The 20,819-nt window shown below is 33.2% G+C and overlaps 1 pseudogene; it reads left to right on the forward strand.

The window, feature by feature from the left end:
- Nucleotides 1–712: 712 nt before the first annotated feature.
- LOC126012823 (uncharacterized) lies at nucleotides 713–826 on the forward strand (annotated as a pseudogene).
- The last annotated feature ends 19,993 nt before the right edge of the window (nucleotides 827–20,819 follow it).

Raw genomic sequence — 20,819 nt, forward strand, 5'->3', positions numbered from 1 at the left:
TAAAAACTACCTTAAACCAAGTATGTTAAGCCTAATTTAAAACGGCCATGTTTTTTATATTATTCCTATCTGAATGTTAAAAATTAAACCCACATAATCTGTTTTCATATGAAAAATACAAAACTCCTAATCAGCTATGAAAACTTTCATAATGCCCATGTATTTTATTTTAGACTAGTGGTTGACTAATTTATATACTTTAGTGATTGATTTTGTCAACTGTGTAACTTCACAGTTACAGACTGTGCTCAGGAATTTAATTAAAATATAGCACACCAAGTAGAAGCAGAATTGTGATTTATTTTACTTAAATAGAAGTTTATTAACACTCACCCACTCATCCACTAGGTTCATTTACATAATTAAAGCAGCTCAATCTAAGTATCTCATAATGAACCACAACAATAGACAATCACTAGTGCCCATTCTTACTTCAATTTCTATTTCTATTAAAATGAATATTCACTGTGATTATGTCACTACAATAAGAGGCTTCTGAAGATATATTGGATTTTTCTCATCTAATTCTAGTGGAGTTAAATACTAGGAGTCTGTTGACACATTCTATAAGAATATATCTTATTATTATCTCTAAAAATTTCTTCATACTTAAATCAGTGTCTAACAGTAGTACACCAACCAGAATTTGAAGATACTATAAATAATAGATATAATAATAATATTATAAACAATAATGTTAATTTTTTCAGGAAGCTGTGCACAATAACAGTATCATAGTCAATGAGGTTTATCCAAGGTGTGATTATTGGTAATTGAAAGCTTTATCAAAATTTATCAGGGTAAATTTTTTCAATATTCATTAAATAATTTCAAATAATAACACTGTGATCTAGTAACTTCAATAAGCATATTATAATGTGGGAAAAAGATGACAACCAATAAATAATATGACAAATATTAATGATACTATGCCCACTTTAGTACTAGCAATTGTTGGCATTTATGAAATTGAAGATTAATAATAAACAAATTTCTAATGACCTAAAATCTTCATAAATAAAAAAAATTACAAAGAGAACATTACAATAAAAATGAATACATCACAGTTGTCTTTGAAATTGGACAGCATTCCTCAACCTTTCATACCTGTGCATCAGTACTGTTTTCAGCCAATCCATAAACCAGCAGAGAAAACCATTGTGCTAAACAAATTATATTCAACCAGAATACTGAAAACATTCTGAACCTATGGTTAAATGTCATTGAGTTAGATATTTTCTATATATTTTATTGCATCATATTAACATTTGAAATAAATATAGTACTGAGGACTATTATTGACAGTTTATAAAGTACAGCATAAACGAGATAATTGTCTAAAAGAAAAATAGCTGTGTACATAAAATGTCAGAAATTACCACCCTGGAAGTCTTATCTCTGGTCTTTAGTCTTTCATATGTACATGCAGGTGTTTATAATTTGTATTTGGAGTAGATGAGTACATGGATTTTCACAGATTAATTTTCACTTGCTCTGCAAACCTGGTATCTGGGGCATGATTGGAATCACATGAGAGTTTAATTAATATATAGCTTTTGTGATATGGAAAAATGTGGAATACTAACATGATTCACCTGAAACCTAAAGATAACAGATTTGTTTGCTCAGCACTTAATGAATGAGTAAAAAAGAAAGGTCTGTGTTGGGAATGCCCTATCTCAGGTTCAGAAGAAGAAAAATGCATGTTTCATGTGGCATAGACATGGCCACATTTGTGACATAAGGCATTATAATACCTTTTTGAACCTGAGTTGCCCCACTTACAGTATAAGCCAGTAAATATTACTACCAATTATAGAATAATTATGTAGAAAATTTTAGTTGAAACTTCTTTCAGTTTTCAAAAGATAATATTAAGGTTCATAAGCATCCTAAATATTTGAGTTATATAGGACATGAAATTATTTTAGTATAGAAGCATATTATGAAAAATAAAATTATTAAATTATTTCTCTTTGTACATTTGTATTCCTTTCTCTCTTCTCTATTACCTCTCCCCCTCCTTTTCTCCCTACCTTTTGTTCTCCATTCATCTTGGTGATGCTCAGAGCTTAAATATGACTCTGTTTAGCTATCTAAAGCTGTGCTATTTTTTCAAAAATATTAATTATCTAAGTGTTCTCCATTCCAGAATGGTTTAATAGCAGTGTACAAGTAGTCCTATAAAAACTGTCCAGTTGGTGGAGAAAGCAATAAAAAATAGTATTTTAGTAGTGTACCAATAGATGACATAGAAATTTAGAATTGAATATATAGATATAGATTTATATATGATATAGAAACTTAGAATTGAATATATTTTTCTCATGATATAAGACTAGATATTCTACTCATTTAACACAAGTGACTTAAATTAATTATAGAATTTTATTCAATGATTGGATTAAGTTATAGACTAAGACTTCAGAGAATGGTGTTATTCCCTACGTTATTTTTTGAAAGTGTCCTGGGACACAAAATGATATTACTTTGTGTACACTACAGGATTCCTCCTTGTTCAATTTATACATATTAAGCTGATTCACTGTGATAGAAATTAGTTAACTCGAAATATCTTGCAGGTCTCACTATTAATTATTTCTATTTATTATTTTCTCAATTTCCAAATGTTCTATGTTTATGAATATTTCTTTTATGAACATAAAAATAAAGCTATTAAATTTCAGTTCTGTGGGAGAGATAATACAGCTGGTAGGTCACTTGCCTTGTGCTAAGTTCAACCCCTGGGTTTAAACCCTATCTTATCATAATGTATCCTGAGCCACACCTGGAGTGATCCCTGAGTGTAGGGTAAGGAATTAATCTGAGAACAATTAAACATGGGCCTATAACTTAAACACACAAATTTCAGTTATTATAAGGCAGTGAGGTGTTTTTATAACTGATTAGCTGACAAATATACAAAATTTTTGCTAGGTAATAGTGGGTTAAAACAAGACTTCCTTCTTTATATTGAATAAATAAGCTATAACTTACACTCTGAAACCCATTAAGTACATATTTTCAAAATAGTATTGAATTATCTAAACTTTAAAAAGTACCTAATTTCTCTTTGATTATTTTATAGGACTATAAATGTATTTAACAAGGATTTCTACAAAGAATCCCCCATTAGATAGCCTTTTAATTCTACTGTATCCATCTGTGTTTTGAAGATTGTCCCTGAGATTTACAAAACATCATTGATTATATATTATATTAATCTACAGTCATAAAATCAAGAAAGAGAGGATGAATTAGACAAGGTTATACAGCATGAATTAAAGCATAGCTTACTTCACCTGTCCATTAAATATATTGTGGGTTGAAATTACAAAGTGAGATAATACAGTCATACAGTTGCATTGAAAAGGCAGAGACCAAATGACTTCTGTGTGAATCACAACTATTATTCATGACTCTGAATGAGCATTTGGATTAGGAGCATGCAGCTGAATAAGTAAGGAGAAAGTTCATCTTATTTTAGCTGTGCAGTAGTTACTAAATCATAGTTCAAAATGAATTTGGGAGGAAATATCTGCATCTGAGATTGGAAGGGCAGAGGGGAAGCATAATTGTGATACTAAATTATCTCTTAAAATGAGTAGAAAAATAATCTACAGCCAAGGAGGAGGAGATCTCATTAGTTTTATCGTAAATACTATGTACGTGTTAATTTAGTCTCTAGGAATGGATTGAAGGAAAAATCTTCACATTATGTAGCAAAATCTGTGAAAGGAAAATGGCTTTTAGATATGTGCTTTGTCATCTTCATATTATTTCCCTAGGATCCATGAACTAACTTCTCCAGAGAAAGCTCATGTTTGTTTTCTTAAGCTTAAACCTTTGAGGAAAGAGTTTGAGCTCCCTTTAGCTTTTTTTTTTTAATAGGGGTATATTATGGGAGAATACTTTAATTTTTAAGCCTTTTTTTTATATGGCTTAATGGAATCATTTAAAATTTTCTCCATGACAGTTTGAGACATAGTAAAACAGACTTTAAGACCTGCACAAATTCCTAAATTACTGAGGAGCACTCTACTATGAAATTTATTTTATAAATTGCAATAAAACCCTTTGGCTTTATTTTAAGTCAATTTTCACAAATGCAATAATAAAAAAAATTACTATGTACTCCTTGACAGCTAGAAAGGAACAAAATTCCCTGAAATGTGGAAAGTGGACTTTTGTCAAGGTCCAAAACATGCATTTAACCCAAGATTTTTTGAAGTTAAATTCATAGATATTGATATTACAAATGGACACATACATTATACCTATTATACAATTAATAGACTAAATAATGCTTATGTGCTATTGATATTTTTATAAATGAAATGACACATAGCATATTCCTAATACTCACTATAAAACAATATGATAATGTAAAGTAAATATTAACTGTATATTGATTATATAATTATTTTGTACTTAAAAATAAAAATTTTGGGGGCTGGAGCAGTGGCGCAGGCCATAAAATGTCTGCCTTGCACATGCTAGCCTAGGACGGACCATGGTTCAGTCCCCGTTGTTCCATATGGTCTCCCAAGCCAGGAGCGCCAGGCGTAACCCCTGAGCATCACCAGGTGTAGCCGGAAAAAAAAAATTTTTTTGACTTTTGCTTTCTTTTGCTTTCTTTTTTGTTTTGGGGTTACACATAGTGACATTCAGAATTTTCTTTTACTTTTGCACTAAGTAACCATTCTACATTATATATATGAAATTCTCTATAGTTTCTTAATTTGTTGCTACAAGGCATTAGTTCGATCCGTGTTTATTTTTAAAGGACTGTTCTTGTGTATTTTGTTTATAAAATTAGTTCATATTATATTTTTAATCGTGATAAAATTATTCATTTCAACTAAAAAAAAAAAAGAGGTCCGGTAAGTTGATCATTCATTTTAACTTATGAAGTTAACCAGTGTCTTCATTATTCTTGTGATTAAAATACTGTTTGGATTATATAGAATTTTTTTAGAAATAATACTTTCACACTGTGCTGCTGAAATCTTAGCAGGAATTGCAGGAAGCCACTGAGAATTCTCTTCGTACTGTAGTATTGAGGTATTTCCTAAATTATATTCAGGGAACCCTGAGGCCACTTACATGTATTTCAGCAATGGAACCGATGTTTCCAGTTGAGCTTTGCTGGAACAGACAAAATCACAATTTGTGGTGCACTGAGGGCATCTAAGAGCGCACTAGACAGAATGGCGGTGCTTAGGTTGATCAAACCTTGACAGGTACCTCGACCCAGAAAATATTTCTTTCACCTCTATTTAAATATTTTATAAGTATAGATTTGATTTTCCTCTGGCTCAGGCATTTTCAACTTTAGCAACGTAAAACTGATCATTTACATAAACCATAATCTTGCCAAATCAATGAGCTCTGTTAATTTAATAATTTCGTGAAACTCTCAGAAAGAGCTGTGTTAGAACAGTTTTTTTCATAATTCCCAGAAAGAATACTAAATAAATAAATAAATAAATAAATAAATAAATAAATAAAGTGCTTATTTAATTCCAGTTAACATAGTCCTTTGTCTATTTAAAATACCGCAGATTAAGACCAAACATTTGAAAAGTGTGACTTTTGCTTTATGTATATGTTTCTAGTCTCAGGAATTATTTATGACAGTACTAAGATTAATTAACTTATAGGATCTGATTACCATAGATCTTGATTTCTTCTAATAGTCTTGTTTATCATCTAGATGTCAAATTTATTTCCAGCAATTTAGTTGATAAGTAAATATATGATGTATTGAATCTGCAATATTTAACATCAGATAAATATTGAGGCTTGAGAGTCTTGCTTCAGCAATAATATATCAAATGTGGTACAGCCCTCTCTAGTCTATCAAAATAGAAAACATTTTAATTTCTTTTTTACCAGTGACAGTATAATGGGTATTTTTCTTGCCTTGTATGCTACTGACCAGGGTTTGATCCCTGACATGCTATATGGTCCCTTAAGCAATCCAGGACAGATTCCCATGCATAGAGCCAGGAAAAAGGCCTAAGAAGAGATAGGCATACTTCAAAATCAAAAAGCAATTTTAAAGCAGAAAACTTAACACAAATACTTGGAAAATTATAAAATGTTTTATGTCAAGTGATATAATGCCATCTGTAATTTTAACACCACAGAAAACTAATGTCATTTAACTAATTGACCAACAGACAATGTAAACATTTATAATAAATTGTTAAGAAAAACGCAGACCTGAAAAAATAGTGCAGTGCATGCTTTACATATGCCCGCCCCTGATTCTATCTCAGTACCTCATATGGTCCCCTGAGCATAGCCAGGAGTGACCCCTGAGCAAAAGTCAGTCATGAATCTCAAACACAACTGAGACGGCTCAAGAAATATAATGAAAATAAAATTAATAATAGCTGTATAATATTTACATATAATAATACAGATAATTTAATATTACCCTAATAAAAAGAACATTTATTTTTTATATTTCATTTATAGTGATCATTTTTCATAGGATAATTTTAAGCAGTCAGTACAAATACCAATTCATTTATTTTAATATTATATTCCCATGATGATTTTATAATTTTTATTTTAATTTTAAAACATTAAGCTACACAAAAACAATGTTCATTTTTGCCTGTAGGTTCCTGCATATATATGAATATAATGGATTATTAAAGACTTCAACATGTGTTTATTAGAATACTACAGATATTTATAAATACATTTGTTTTGGTAGGAGGAGATACATCTTTCAAGGCTCAGGATTTACTCCATCCTCTGCACTAGGGATCTCACTCTTAGTGGGGATTAAGGACTATATAGGCACATGTAACACAAGTGCACTCTATTTTGTCTTATTCTAACCCCATTATTAATATTATTTGTGTTTATTCATAGGTATATGTTTGTATAATGTATACTTATGTATATATAGCATATTATTTATTCATCATAAAATTGCAATGTTATTCATGATTGGGTTTCAGGCATAAAATGTTTCAAAACTAATCCCTTATCAAGGTCCATTTTCTGCCACCAATAACCCCCCACCTTGACTTGCTGCCCACTCACCAGTTTTCTTCTATGAAGACTTCCTTTAAAGGTTTGTTATTTGTTTTATTTTTGCACTGTTGTTTACAGTACTGTTTCTAATAGGGTTTCATGCATAGTAATTTCAGCATCTCATCTCTTCCCAGTTGACTCCTTTCCCTGTTGCCCCCTCCCTATCCCATCTCCAGCTCTCTGAGGTGACATGATTCCTACTGAAAAACAGTTGTCATGGTTTTTGTTACCATTGTATTTGGGTTTTTTGTTAATTCATTGTTTCTTTATATTCTACATATAAGAGAGGTTGTTCTGTATCAGTATCTCTGACTAACTTCACTCAGCATGATACTTCCTGGGTCCTTCTATGAAGTAGCAAATTGCTTGACTTTATCTTTCATGACCAACTAATATTTCATTTCTGTATCAAGTCATCTATTCTTGGACACTTCATTTGTCTTCAGATTTTGGCTATTCTGTATAGCACATCAAATAACATATGATGTAATGTATCACCCATTTTGTTTTATTGACTCTAAGGATATTCCAAAAAGTGGAGTTGCTGAATCAAATGGAATCTCAGTGTGTATCATTTTTTTAGGACTATGCATATTGTTTTCCAGAAAGGCTGGATGGACCAGTAAAAAGATTTGCACCAGTAGTGAACGAGTTTATTTTTTCTTGCATCCACATCAACACTAGCTGTTTTTGTTCTTTTTGATGTGTGCCAGTCTCTGTGGTATGACAATTCTAGTAGATGTTTTGATTTGTCTTTCTCAGAAATTTAATGATATGAAGCATTCTTATTTGCCTTTTGGACATTTGTATTTATTTAAGGAACTGTCTCCTCTTTTCATTCTTTGTTCCCATTTTTTAATTTTTTTATTTAAACAAATTTATTACATACATGATTGTGTTTGGGTTTCAGTCATGTAAAGAACACCACCCATCATTCCCATCACCAATGTCCCAAATCTCCCTCCTCCCCACCCAACCCCTGCCTGTACTCTAGACATCTTTCTATTTCCCTTGTACATTCTCATTATTAGGATAGTTCGAAACTTGTTAAGTTATGCGAGTAAATTGCATATCTTGGATATTAACCTCTTGTCAGATGGACATTGGATCAATAATCTATCCTATGTTGTTGTCAGTCTTTGTATCCCAGTCATTGTTTCCTTTGAGGTTCTGATGATTCTTAATTTAATGTAATTCCATTTATTTATGTTTATTACCACTTGTTTAGTCAACAGTGTTTCATTCTTGAAGATGCCTTTAGCTTCAACATCATAAAAAATGGAGTCTTCTACGACATTTTCCTCTATATTTCTTATGGATTTAGGTTTAATATGTATACATTTAATACATTTTGAGTTGACTTGTATTCATAGCATTAAGAAGAAGTCTGAGCTCATTTGTTTGCATAGAGACAAACAGTTTTCCCAAGACCACTCTTTGAAAAGGCTTTCCTTCCTTATATTTTTGCTCCATTACGAAAGATTAATTGATCATATGTCTGAGAGTCTCTCTTAGGATATTCTATTTTATTACACTGATATGAGGCTATGTTTTTATTACAATACCATGCAGTTTTAATTACTATTGCATTGCAGTAAAAATTGAAGTTAAGGAAAATAACTCCCATCTTCTGTTTTTTCATGGATTGCTTTAACTATACAGTGGTGGTGTGATATTGTTTCATATGAATTTCAGGAGTCTTTGATATATTTTTTTTAGGAAAAAGGCATGGATACACTAATAGGGACTACAGTAGCTCTATCCAATGCTTCAGGACGTATTGCAATTTTAACTATGCTATTTCTCACAGTATATGAGCAGGGATGCATTTCTATTCCCAAAATTCTCATTCTTTTTTAAGTACTGTTTTTCAGTTTTATTTTTATAGGACTTTTACCATTTTATTTAGATAGATTCTGGGTATTTGATTTTCTTAGGCACAATTTGAATAGAATTGTGTTTACATATATTTTTATCTTGCATTATTTGTATATAGAAAATGATTTTTATATTGTAATATTGTAGCATACTCCTTTACTATACAATCCTTTTGTTTCTAAAATCTTTTCTGTAGTCTTTTTGGATATTCTTAGTATAGAGTCATGTCATTTGCAGAGAGTAAGAGCTTGAGTTCTTGCTTTTCGATCTGAATTCCTTTAGCATCCTTTATGCCTAATTGCTAAGGCAAATACATCCAGTACAATATTGAACAGAATCAACAAGTGACAAAAGCCTTGTCTTGTGCCTAATCTTAGAGAAAATGTTTTTTTCTTTTCTCATTTGGATAAATTCTTTGGTTTGATTGTGGTAAATGGTTTGACTATATTAAGGACATTTTGTTCCATTTCCCTTTTTTGAATTTTTTTTATCAAAATGCGTAGTGGATAATGTCAAATATTTCTCTGTATCTATTGATATGATCACAACCCTTTTTTCATTTTAACAATATAATTTGTTGATTTACCTGTGTATGTTAAATCATCCTTGCTTCTCTGGAATGAATTCTTCTGGTTCATGATTTATGATCTTTTTAATAAGTGATTAAAAGATTCTGCTAAGGATCTTTGTGCCTGTGTCCAACAATAAAAACATTGTATATGTGGTTTCTATACCTGTATGATGTTTGTTTCATAAAAACTCTTGAGAGTGTTTCTGTTTTTTTTGATTTTCTAAAAGAGCCTGGCAGTAGATCCACTTTAAAGGTTTGAAAGAATTCTTCAGTGAATCCATCTGGGTCTGGAGTTTTGCTTTTGGGGAATACTTTATATTACTATTTTAATTTTCTCAATAGTGATAGATTTATTCAAATATACCAAAACAATTTGATTCAGCCTTGGAAGTTATAGAATTTTAGAAATGTATGCATTTATTCTTGGCTCCCTTATTTTTATGACATAAAGGTTTGCAAAGTAATCTCTAATAAATCCATAAATTTTATTGGTGTCTGTTTTAGCACCCCCCATATACTGATTCAGTATATGTGGGTTCTCTCTCTTTAATTTTGCTAGTTTTTTTTCAACTTTGCTTATTTTTTATAAACTCAGATGTTAATTATTTTATTTTTTAATTTTTTATTCAGCTTATTAATTTATGACCTAAATTTTATTACTCTCTCCTATCTCATTGGGCACGTTTTGTTTGTAATTGTCCAGTTTATTAAGATCTCAGTAAAATTATTTAAGTGGCCCATTTATCTCCTCATTATGAAAGCTTGCATAACTATGGACTTTATTTCTTATTATGGTTTTGGCAATGCCCCACAAGTTCTGGTAGCTGTGTCCACATTCTCATTTGTTTCCTGGAATCTTTGCTTTTCTCTTTGATTTTATCTCTTGTTCACTCTTAGTTCTTAAGCGAACTGTTTAATTACAAGGTCTTAATAGAAATTTTTCTCCATTCTGCTTATGATTAACTTATATTTTCAGTGCATTATAATCTGAGTAGATAGTTTTTGTGATTTCTATCTTCCTGACTTTATGCAACTATCTTGTTTTTCAGCCTGTGTTCTATCTTGGAGAATTTCCCATGTGCTTTGGAGAAGACTATATACTCAACTTTGGGGGGGGTTCAAAGGACATTTATATAGAGATATATATACTATCCCTTCTCTTGTATTTCTTCTTTCAGAGCAAGTATTTCCTTAATGAGCTTCAGTCTATTTATTCTAGCAAGAGAAAAGAGATTGGTTTTGAACTCTGAAACTACTTCTGTGTTATTCTCAATGTCTTTTTTGTAGTTTATAAGCTTTTAAGTATTTTACTTGTACTTCATTAGATGTGGTTTTATTTTTTATGACTGTGAGTTCTTTCTGATGTACATATCCCTTGATCACTATAAAATAACCTTTTATGTCTCTTATAACCTCTATGAGCCTACATTCTCTAAATGTTGATACTAGTATGGCCAACCAGACGTGTTGGTAAAAGTTATTTCATGAAGAATTGTCTTCCAGCCTTTGACTTAGTGTGTTTGCTCTCAATATTCAAATGTTTTCTTTGAAAGAAAAATAATATTGGGTTCAATTTTTTGATCAATCTGGCTTTTAATTGAGCATATATCATCTTGACATTAAGAGAGACTATTGTTATAATTTGTGTCATCTTTTTACTTATGAGATTCCTTATCTTAAAGTAGTCACTTTAGTTCTTTTTGTAAAAGTGATTAAGTCTATGAAATTCTTTAGCTACTGTTTATCCATGAATTTGTGTATGTTCCTTTAAATGAACACAGTCTGGCTGTGTAAAGTATTTTCTATGAAATGCTTGTTTTGTTGATTTTTTTTTTCATTAAAACCACTGCCTTCAATAAAAAACCACTGCCTCCAATCCCAGATGTTTTCCATTGGTAAATCTGCTGTAAATCTTAAGCATGCTCTTTAGCATGCAATTTCCTTCTTTAATTTTGCTGCTTTTATATTCTGTTTCTATATATGGTGTTCATTGTTCTGCTTATATGTTCCTTGAATTATTTTATTTATATCATTTTAGCTGCAATTTATCCCAACATTCTCTTGTCATCGATTTTGAGTATGTCCATCTTCTATTGTTTGGAGATTTTCTGCAATTCATTTTTGAGCTCATTGATTTTTTTTCAGCAGGTCTGTCTTCTGCTGGTGAGGCATTCTAGTTGAGTTTTTATCCTGCCCACACGTATTTGAGTTCTGACATTTCAGTTTGCGATTTTCTCATTTCTACTCTCAAATCCTCTCATGTTTTATAGGAAATCTGTTCTCTGAGTTTGTTGAACATCTTAAGTACTTCACTCTGAAGTGCTTTCAGAGAGATTATATAGGTGGCTTATATAGATGCTGATTGAGTCCTGGGGATTACAATCTTTATCCACTACTGATTATGGGGCTCTGTGCCACTTATAATTTTTATTTTGGGGTGCATTTTGCTCACTTTGCTCTCAGTTGTATCCTTATTGGCAGTGAGATCTCTGGGAGAGCTCTTATGAGGCTGGGGAATTATCTGTTGGCCCCTTGAGGCTGCCACTTAGGAACTACTGATCTGACTTCTTTGTGTGGTTCCAAATTAGACAGATCTGCTGTCTCCTGCTGCATGGGAGAATATGGCATCAGTGAGTGCTTAGGGAACCATTTCTTCTGTGCTGACTGCTTACCTTTGAGTGGAACCAAGGGTTGAGTGGCTCTTCCATTTTGAATCACCTTGTCTTCCACTAGACAGGAAGTCCAGCTTCAGGGTGACTTAGTGACCTGCTTATGAACCTCTGTGCTAACATTTTTGTGTTTATATATTTACCTTATATCAGCTATATCTTTGGACATTTAAAAAGCCCACTTTCATTATCAGCTTGCAGTACACATATACAAATTACTTTTTATAGTTATTTTAGTGAATTCACTTTTAGTATCGAGTAATTTCTGGAATAAACATGTTCCAAATCATTGCCACATATTTACATTTATTATACTAGGTTTATTTCCATATTAGCATTAAAATGTATTCATTATGTGAATTTAATAAATTATAATTGGTCATTTAAAATATTATGTAAAAAGTGATTAAATATTTGCATGAATAAGACATTTATAACAAAGATGCAAAGAGAATGTTTATTCTTTTTTAATCTTAATAATAAATTCTTTTTTAATCTTAATAATAAATACTACCTATATTAGAATTATATTCCATCTTCTATTTTTGTTTTTGATACATTGTATATTTAATTAATTATAATGACTAGGCTTTACTATTTTGTGTTTTTTATTTTATTTTATTGATATTTGGGCCATACCGGTGACACTCAGGGGTTACACCTAACTGTCAGCTCAGAAATCGCTCCTGGTTTGGAGGACCATATAGGATGCCAGGGGATCTAACTGTGGTCCGTCCTAAGTTAGTGCATGCAAGACAAATGCCCCACTTGTACCACTGCTCCAGCCCCATGGTTTTTATTTTTAATTAAGTAAGCCACATATTTATCAGGATAGATATATGTATATATATAGAAAGGCCTAGTGTTACATAACAGTACTTTGTATCACAAATTTTGAATACATTTTACTACTCAGTTGAAATATTCAAAAATTAATATGTTAATTAATCATATGAACTACTTTTTTTGTTTTGACTTTTCATTTTTGCAATACTGGGCTTCAATTATGGCCTATCATATGCAAGGAAAGTAGTAACCATTGAGATACATCTCTGGACTGTTTGTGTTATTTTAATATGGTAAAAGTTTCCTCTCTCATTAAAAATAGTTAATATTACTCAATTATCTCAGGAATTAGAAAGTTAGTCCTTAATGACATGGACTTTCGAAATAGGCATTCTGGATCATAAATTATGGCTTAACCTATAACCTAGAGTGAATCATTTCACTTACAGGTTTATTCATCTGTAAAATTAATATAATGATACGTCCCTCCAAGTTTTCAGTGAGTGAACTGAAGATGAACTAACTCTTAAAGATATTACTAGCTCATTTTCTTAAGTGAGGTAGGCAAATTTGACTCATAATTTTAACACATTTAGATTTTCATTCAAGTGGACATAATTATTCTTTTAATGATCTTGAATTTTATTCTCAGAATGCTATATTTGTTTAAGAAACATAAAAATGATTACTACTAATATAAAAACACACACAAAATCATAATATCATAAACACCTGCTAGCTTCCTTCTTTATTTAAACTTATAAAAATAATTGCACAGTGCTCATGGTCTTTCTACTAGGTTAAAGTAATTATTTTTTCTGTTTATGGTAAAGTCATGTTGAGGCCTATCTCATGAAACACTCAACCCATTTTAATATGAATATATGTGTAGATACACAAAAGTATTAATACATAAACATACATTATGTGTATATGTATTTATATTATAGATTCAGCCTAATATCAAGATTTTAATATATTTTCAATCAACTTTAGTTTATGCTATAATAATTCAATTTTATTTAATTTTGTGTTACTTAGAAATTTTCAAACAATTCATTCATGAAGTTTTTCTTTCTCCCATATTTAGATTAAAATAGCTTCTATGGAAAATATGCTTTTTAGGGTTTCATCAAAACAGAGAATCATCCTCCTATATGACTCAGCAACCCACTTTTGGGTATCTATCCCCAGGACAGAAAAATACACATCCAAAAGATGGATGCACAATTCTATTCATTACAGCATGGAGTACTATACATAAAATTAGGAATCTTCCTAGTTGTCCAACAATCGATGAGCTTAGCATGAAGTCGTGGTACATGAAAACAATGAAATACTACAGAAATGTAAGGAATGATGCAGTCATGTAATTTGTTTCAACAGGAATGGAACTGGAAGACTTTATGTTAAATGATGTAAGCCAGAATAAGAAGGATAATACAAGATATCACATATATATATGATTTTTATAATAACTGCATGAAGAAATGCTATGATTTAAAGGGACTTTGTAAAGAAAACTCTAGACACCAGAGTATAGTGAGGAGAAGGGAAGAAATTGAGTGGAAGATAAGAAAGACAAATATGAAAGTAAGGGGTAGAACAGGGCCAAGGGGTCTCAGGTGCATTGATGATGTTAAGAAAGGACAAAAGTAAAAGTCAAAGCCAGAGTTAACGTCAGTAAAACCATGAGACCCAAACTTTAACAAAATTAAAAATGGACTATTATGCAGGCAGGTTGGGCTGTTGGCTGTTGGCATGGAATGCACTCTGGGAACAATGGTGGAGGGAAGATAATACTGGTGGTAGGATTGGTCCTGTAATATTGTATGTATAAAATCCAATTATGAATAATTTTGTAAATCATGATGCTTCAAATAATAAAATTTAAAATAACATAAAATAAAACATGGACAATATCATAGATTTAATTCTCATCTTGTTTTGGTTAGCATATATTTCAACTATTGTTTCTGTTTAGAAGGTTGAGATTTCAATCATATGATATTCCCATGAGCCACACATTTCTGTTTATTTACACAACTATTGAGATGTCTGGATTCTCTGGATTCTTTGTTTTTCTCCAATTTCACACTTTCTGAGTTTCTGTTACATTCAAGATATTGTATGATCAAAGTCTAATTTTATTAATTTGTAAGAATACACAATTTTGACATTTTAAACTGTTATTTATATCAAAAGTAAAATACAGGTAGGAGAGGTAATACAGGATGTAGAGTGCTTGCCTTGCATGTGTCAAACCTGAGTGTGATAACCAGTTACACACATGTGCTCAGGTGTGTTTACTGAAAATCTACATGCGTATAAAATATATAAAATTAAGTATTAACAGTAAAATCTATGTGAGACAGTTACTTGCCTTTTATATGGTTGATCTAGTTTGATACCTGGCAACCCCTGAGATATCCAATGTTTGTTCCACAAGTATGCCCTAACTACTGCCAGTGTGGCTCCCCAAAACAAACAAAAATTGCATATATATTTTTCATAATATGGTGGTTTCATTTCCTGTTTTACCCACTGATGTTCTTTTTTTTAACATAATTTTTATTTTAATTGTAGTGGCTTACATATCGTTCAGAGTAATATTCCAGGTACATATTTACATTGAATCAGGGGAATTCCCACCACCGAATTGTCCTCCCACAGCCGCTCCCATCCTGCCTCCCATATCCTCCACTCTTCCCCACAGGGGCTCCTAGAATGCGTGGTCCCCTCTGTGTCTAGTTAATTACTTTCTGGGCTTATAACTGTTTGGTCGTTGTGCCTCCATTATTGCCCCCTCTAGTTGGGAGGCGGGACTAGAAATATCAAGTTAAGCGGATTTGTTTGAAGAAGAGAAAGGTAATATAATGGGGTAAAAATGACTACGCCGACTATGAGTGGAGTCATTCTAGAGGATCTCATCCTTGTTTTGAGGGACAATGGCGAAAAGAAGAAGGTGAAACACCACAGCAGCTCAAAAAGAGGAATCAAATAAGATATTCAGTGAGCACTGCAGCCATAAAAATATACACCACATAGTTGCCATGGTCTTGAGATAGGAAATATGACAAGGCGAAAGGAGGAAGAAGAGAAAAGAAGAAAGAAAAAGTAAATATATAATAAAAAATAGACAACTACTTCAATATTTACCCCAAAACAAAGAATTAGATCAAAACTAGATAAAATAAATAATAAATAAAAAAAATTTAAAAGGGATTATTTAGTGTGTCCCCCCCCCCCCCGCATAGGCACAGTAAATGTTGGGGTCATCCGAAACGGGAATCCCCTTGGCCTAAGAGATACAGGGTTTCCCTACCCTTGGAATATATTGTCATGGGATTATCTGTAGACTCCTTTCACGTTCATTTACTCTCCCCTTGGTGTTTTTGTGCCATATGGAAGACTTCTGCTCCAATCTGGATGATAAAGACAGACCTCTAAATCTAGGGGTCTCAGTCTGTGCACAGGTCAAGGAGTGGAACTTATGATGATGATTTTCTTTGTGATTTTAGAAGTTCTGCTTCCTCGATGTCATTTTAATGTCTTCTGTGGTTAGTGGTCTTGGCCCTTGCGCTGAAGCTCAGATGGAGTCTGGGATATTGTCTTTCTTTATGATTCCAGAAGACCCATTTAGTTGCAATTGTCTCAGTCAGGACTCTGGCATTGGAGGTCATGTTTGTTATGCAGGACGTAGACCAGACCCTAGACAAGGACTTTCTTGTTGGTCCCAGAATACATACTGCCCGGTCATGATTCTATCAGCCAGTCATCTGTAGAGCACGTTCTTGGATTTTGCATAGCCTATAGTGTGGTAAGTCTTCCAATTTTGTTTTATCATTAGTTGGTAAGGTAGGATAACCTGTTCTTATGTCCACTTATTCCCAATTTCCTCGTTGTCAGGATCTCATATTAGAACTGGCACATGTTGGAGATCGAGTAATATTCAGGATGTCCCAGGTGGGCTTTGTTTCCTGTAGCTGTTGTGAAGAACTGTGTCAATTCTATGTCTGGGATTCAGGATTGAAGTCTGGATGGTCGGTGTATAATCTTCTGGTGTCTAAGATGGATCCACATGACATATATACTTTTTTTATTTTTTATTTTTATTTAGTTATTTATTTATTTTGGTTTTTGGGCCACACCCGGCAATGCTCAGGGCTTACTCCTGGCTGTCTGCTCAGAAATAGCTCCTGGCAGGCACAGGGGACCATATGGGACATGGGGATTTGAACCAACCACCTTTGGTCCTGGATTGGCTGCTTGCAAGGCAAACGCCGCTGTGTTATCTCTATGGGCCCCTCCACATGACATATTTTCAAGGTGGGAGATTCCCCTGTATTGTAAATAAGTATGAGTCTTTATCTCTAGTAGATAAGAGCTTGTTTATATACGTGGGATTTCCCCCTTTTAAGTGTGCCTTTGCAGGAAGAAATAGTGCTTCATTATATTGCTGGTATATTTGGGTGTGAAAAGAACAGAGAAATAAGTCACACACCCAAAAAACATAAAAATAGAAATAAAAATATATTTGCTCACATATGTATAGTGAAAAACGATTGTAAGTAAAATGAAATAATAAATAAAGAGCTAGTGTTATACAGGTCTTATACTTATGATGGAGGTATATGTTTCCCCATTGCCTTTTGAGATTTTCTTGTTGGGTGTGGGTTCCCAGGCACCTTTTCATTGCACACCCTGCCCTTCCTGAGATTGGTGAAAGATTTGAGGGGAGGTCTTGTGTTATTGCAATAGGAGTCCTTTTAGGGCTAAGTCTGGTATCCAGCAACAGTCCAAGTTAGGATAAGTTGGTAGGGAGAGTCACACAGCATGAGTCAGTGGGGTGTTGGTTGTCTTTTCCTGCCGGGGATGAGGTGTGGGTTTGAGTGGATGTCCCTTCGCTTGGGTGCTGGGTACTGGTTCGTTGGGGTAGGAGGTCAGTCTTGATGCCTAATAGATTAAGAACTGAGGGTGAAGAGTTGTAATAAATTGGAAAATCTGGATGGGATTGAGGGGTGAAGGGGTAGTGGGATTCCTGGAAGTGATCTAGGGGAGAGTATTTGGAAGGGGCAGAAAGGAAGAAAGGGGAAAATAAGATTAAATAGGGAATAAAAATAAAAGTAAGAGGGAGTAGTGAGAAGAGAGGTGAAAAGAGTGGGGGCATGTCATTTTGCTTGAATATGTACGATGAGTGGGCCCCTTAGTATAAGTCTGCAGGTCACCATTGCTGCTTCAGTAATCTGGCTGGTCACATGCTTCAGGTCCTAAAAGATGGTATACCCTAGAGATAAAGGGTGTGTTAAAAAGTTTTGTCCGGAAAAATTTGTTAACGCAATCTGGGTATGGTATCTCGTGTGGCTTAGCTCTGAGATGCCATCTTAGGTTGTCCATCCTTTGTATCCAAGAACACCTGTGGACAGAAAAGCTTAGAGGTTATTTTGAATATATTAAGCTTAAGGCATTAACACCTATTATTTTGAAATACTTCGGTTGAAGTCAGTGATTTCCCGTGGTATCCTTTACCTGTAACCTTGTATAAGATCCCTCAGAGATTATTATGAGCCTTTGCAGTATCAGGCTGATTACATACCTGTTCACTCTACGCTGCTGTTTCTGCAGATGTTGGTTTCTTTATGGTTTAATGTGTGGTCGAGAGTTTATGATGCTCCTCTTTCATGTGTTCTGGGCACTTCTGCCCAGTATATGTGTGGTATTTCAGTGTTTGGAGTTTCTACCCTGTTAAGTCCTGTTATTTGATCTTTGAATATTAGTTGTATATATGGTGTAGTTTCTAGGTGATTCAGAATAGTGCTATCATTCTGTGTTTATCTTTTTTCTTCTGACTTCCTTCGTTTAATGTAATATGTTCAAGTTCCATCCATGCTGCTGCAAAGTCTGTGATTGAATCATTTCTTACTGCCATGTAGTATTCCATTGTGTAGAGATACCACATCTTAATGATATACTCATCTGTTGTTGGGCATCAAGATTGGTTCCAAGACTTGGCTATTATACTGAGTGCTGTGATAAATAGTGGGGTGCACACATATTTGGGAATGAATGTCCTTCCGGCTTGGGGGTAGATACCCAGAGAGCAATTGCTGGGTCAATGGCAGCTCAATTCTGAGTTCCTTGAGCACTCTCCAGACTGTTCTTCATAGGGGTTGGACTAGGGGGCATTCCCACCAGCAGTGGATTAGAGTGCCTTTCATACCACAACCCTGCCAACCGAGATTGTTTCCATTATTTTTAATGTGAGCCATCCTCACTGGTGTAAGGTGGTATCTCATTATTGTCTTGAATTGGATTTCCCTAATGATGAGTGAAGGTGAACATATTTCATTGTGTTTGTTGGCCATCTTTCGATCTTTTTCAGTGAAGTGTCTTTTCAGTTCATCTCCCCATTTTTCTATGGCTTTATTTGGTTTTGTGGAGCTCATCTTTCTGAGTGCTTTGTATATTCTGGATATCAGCCCTTTATCGGACATGTTGAGTGCAAATATTTTTTCCCTGTCTTCTTGTATTGAGTATGGTTTCTTTTGCCATGCAGAAGCTTTTTAGTTTGGTATAGTCCCATTTGTTTATGTTTGATGCTAAAGTTCTTGCCATTGGTAAATTATCATCAAATACTTTTTTGATATATAGGTCTTCAAGTGTTCCACCTATTTTTTTCTCAATAAACTTTATGGTTTCGGGTCTGATTTTGAGTTCTTTAATCCATTTTGAGGTGACTTTTGTATATGGGGTGAGGTATGGGTCAATTTTCAATTTCTTACAGGTGGTTTTCCAGTTGTACCAACACCATTTGTTGAAAAGACTTTCTTTGTCCCATTTCAAGTTCTTGGCTCTTTTGTCAAAAAAAAATATATATATATATATATTTGACAAAAGACATATATATATAAAATATATATATATATATTTTTTTGACATATATATATGTCAAAAATATATTTTGTCAAATATATGTCTGGGGGCTTATGCCTGGAAATTCTCTTCTAACCCACTGGTCTGAGGCTCTGTCTTTGTACCAGTACCATGCCGTTTTGATCACTATGGCTTTATAGTATAGCTTCAGGTTAGGTAGCGAGATGCCAGCCGGCTTCTTGTTTTTTTAGTATCTGTTTGGCTATCCTGGGTTTTTTGTGGTTCCAGATGAATTTTATGATTGATTGTTCTAAGTCTTTAAAGAATGATGTCTGAATTTGGATGGGGATTACATTAAATCTATATAGGAGGTTGGGTAGCATGGTCATTTTGACTATATTGATTCTACCTACCCATGAGCATGAGATGTTCTTCCATTTCCTTAGATCCTCTTCAATTTCTTTCTTAAGTGTTTTGAAGTTTCCCTGGTATAAGTCCTTCACTTTCCTTGTAAGGTTGATCCCTAGGTATTTAATGGTTTTTTGTTACTATTTTGAATGTAATTGAATTCTTAATCTCTCTCTCTTCTACTTCATTATTTGTGTAGAGAAATGCTACTGTCTTTTGTGTATTCACTTTGTAGCCAGCCACTTTGCTGTATTGGTTAATTATTTCTAGGAATTTTACTGTGGACTCTTTAGAATTTTCTATGTATATCATCATATCATCTGCAAAGAGGGATAATTTGAGTTCCTCTTTCCTAATTTGGATTCCTTTGATTCCCTTCTCTTGTCGATTGCTATTGCTAGGACTTCTAAGATTATATTGTATAAGAGTGGAGAGAGTGGACAGCCTTGCCTAGCTCCTGGCCTTAGTGGAAATGTTTTCAGTTTTTCGCCATTGAGGATGATGTTGGCTGTGGGCTTTTCATAGGTAGCTGTAACTATCTTGAGAAAGGTTCCTTCTAAGCCTATTTTGCTGAGTGT

This window comes from Suncus etruscus, chromosome 6, assembly GCF_024139225.1.
Source record: "Suncus etruscus isolate mSunEtr1 chromosome 6, mSunEtr1.pri.cur, whole genome shotgun sequence".
NCBI classification, from domain to species: Eukaryota; Metazoa; Chordata; class Mammalia; order Eulipotyphla; family Soricidae; genus Suncus; species Suncus etruscus.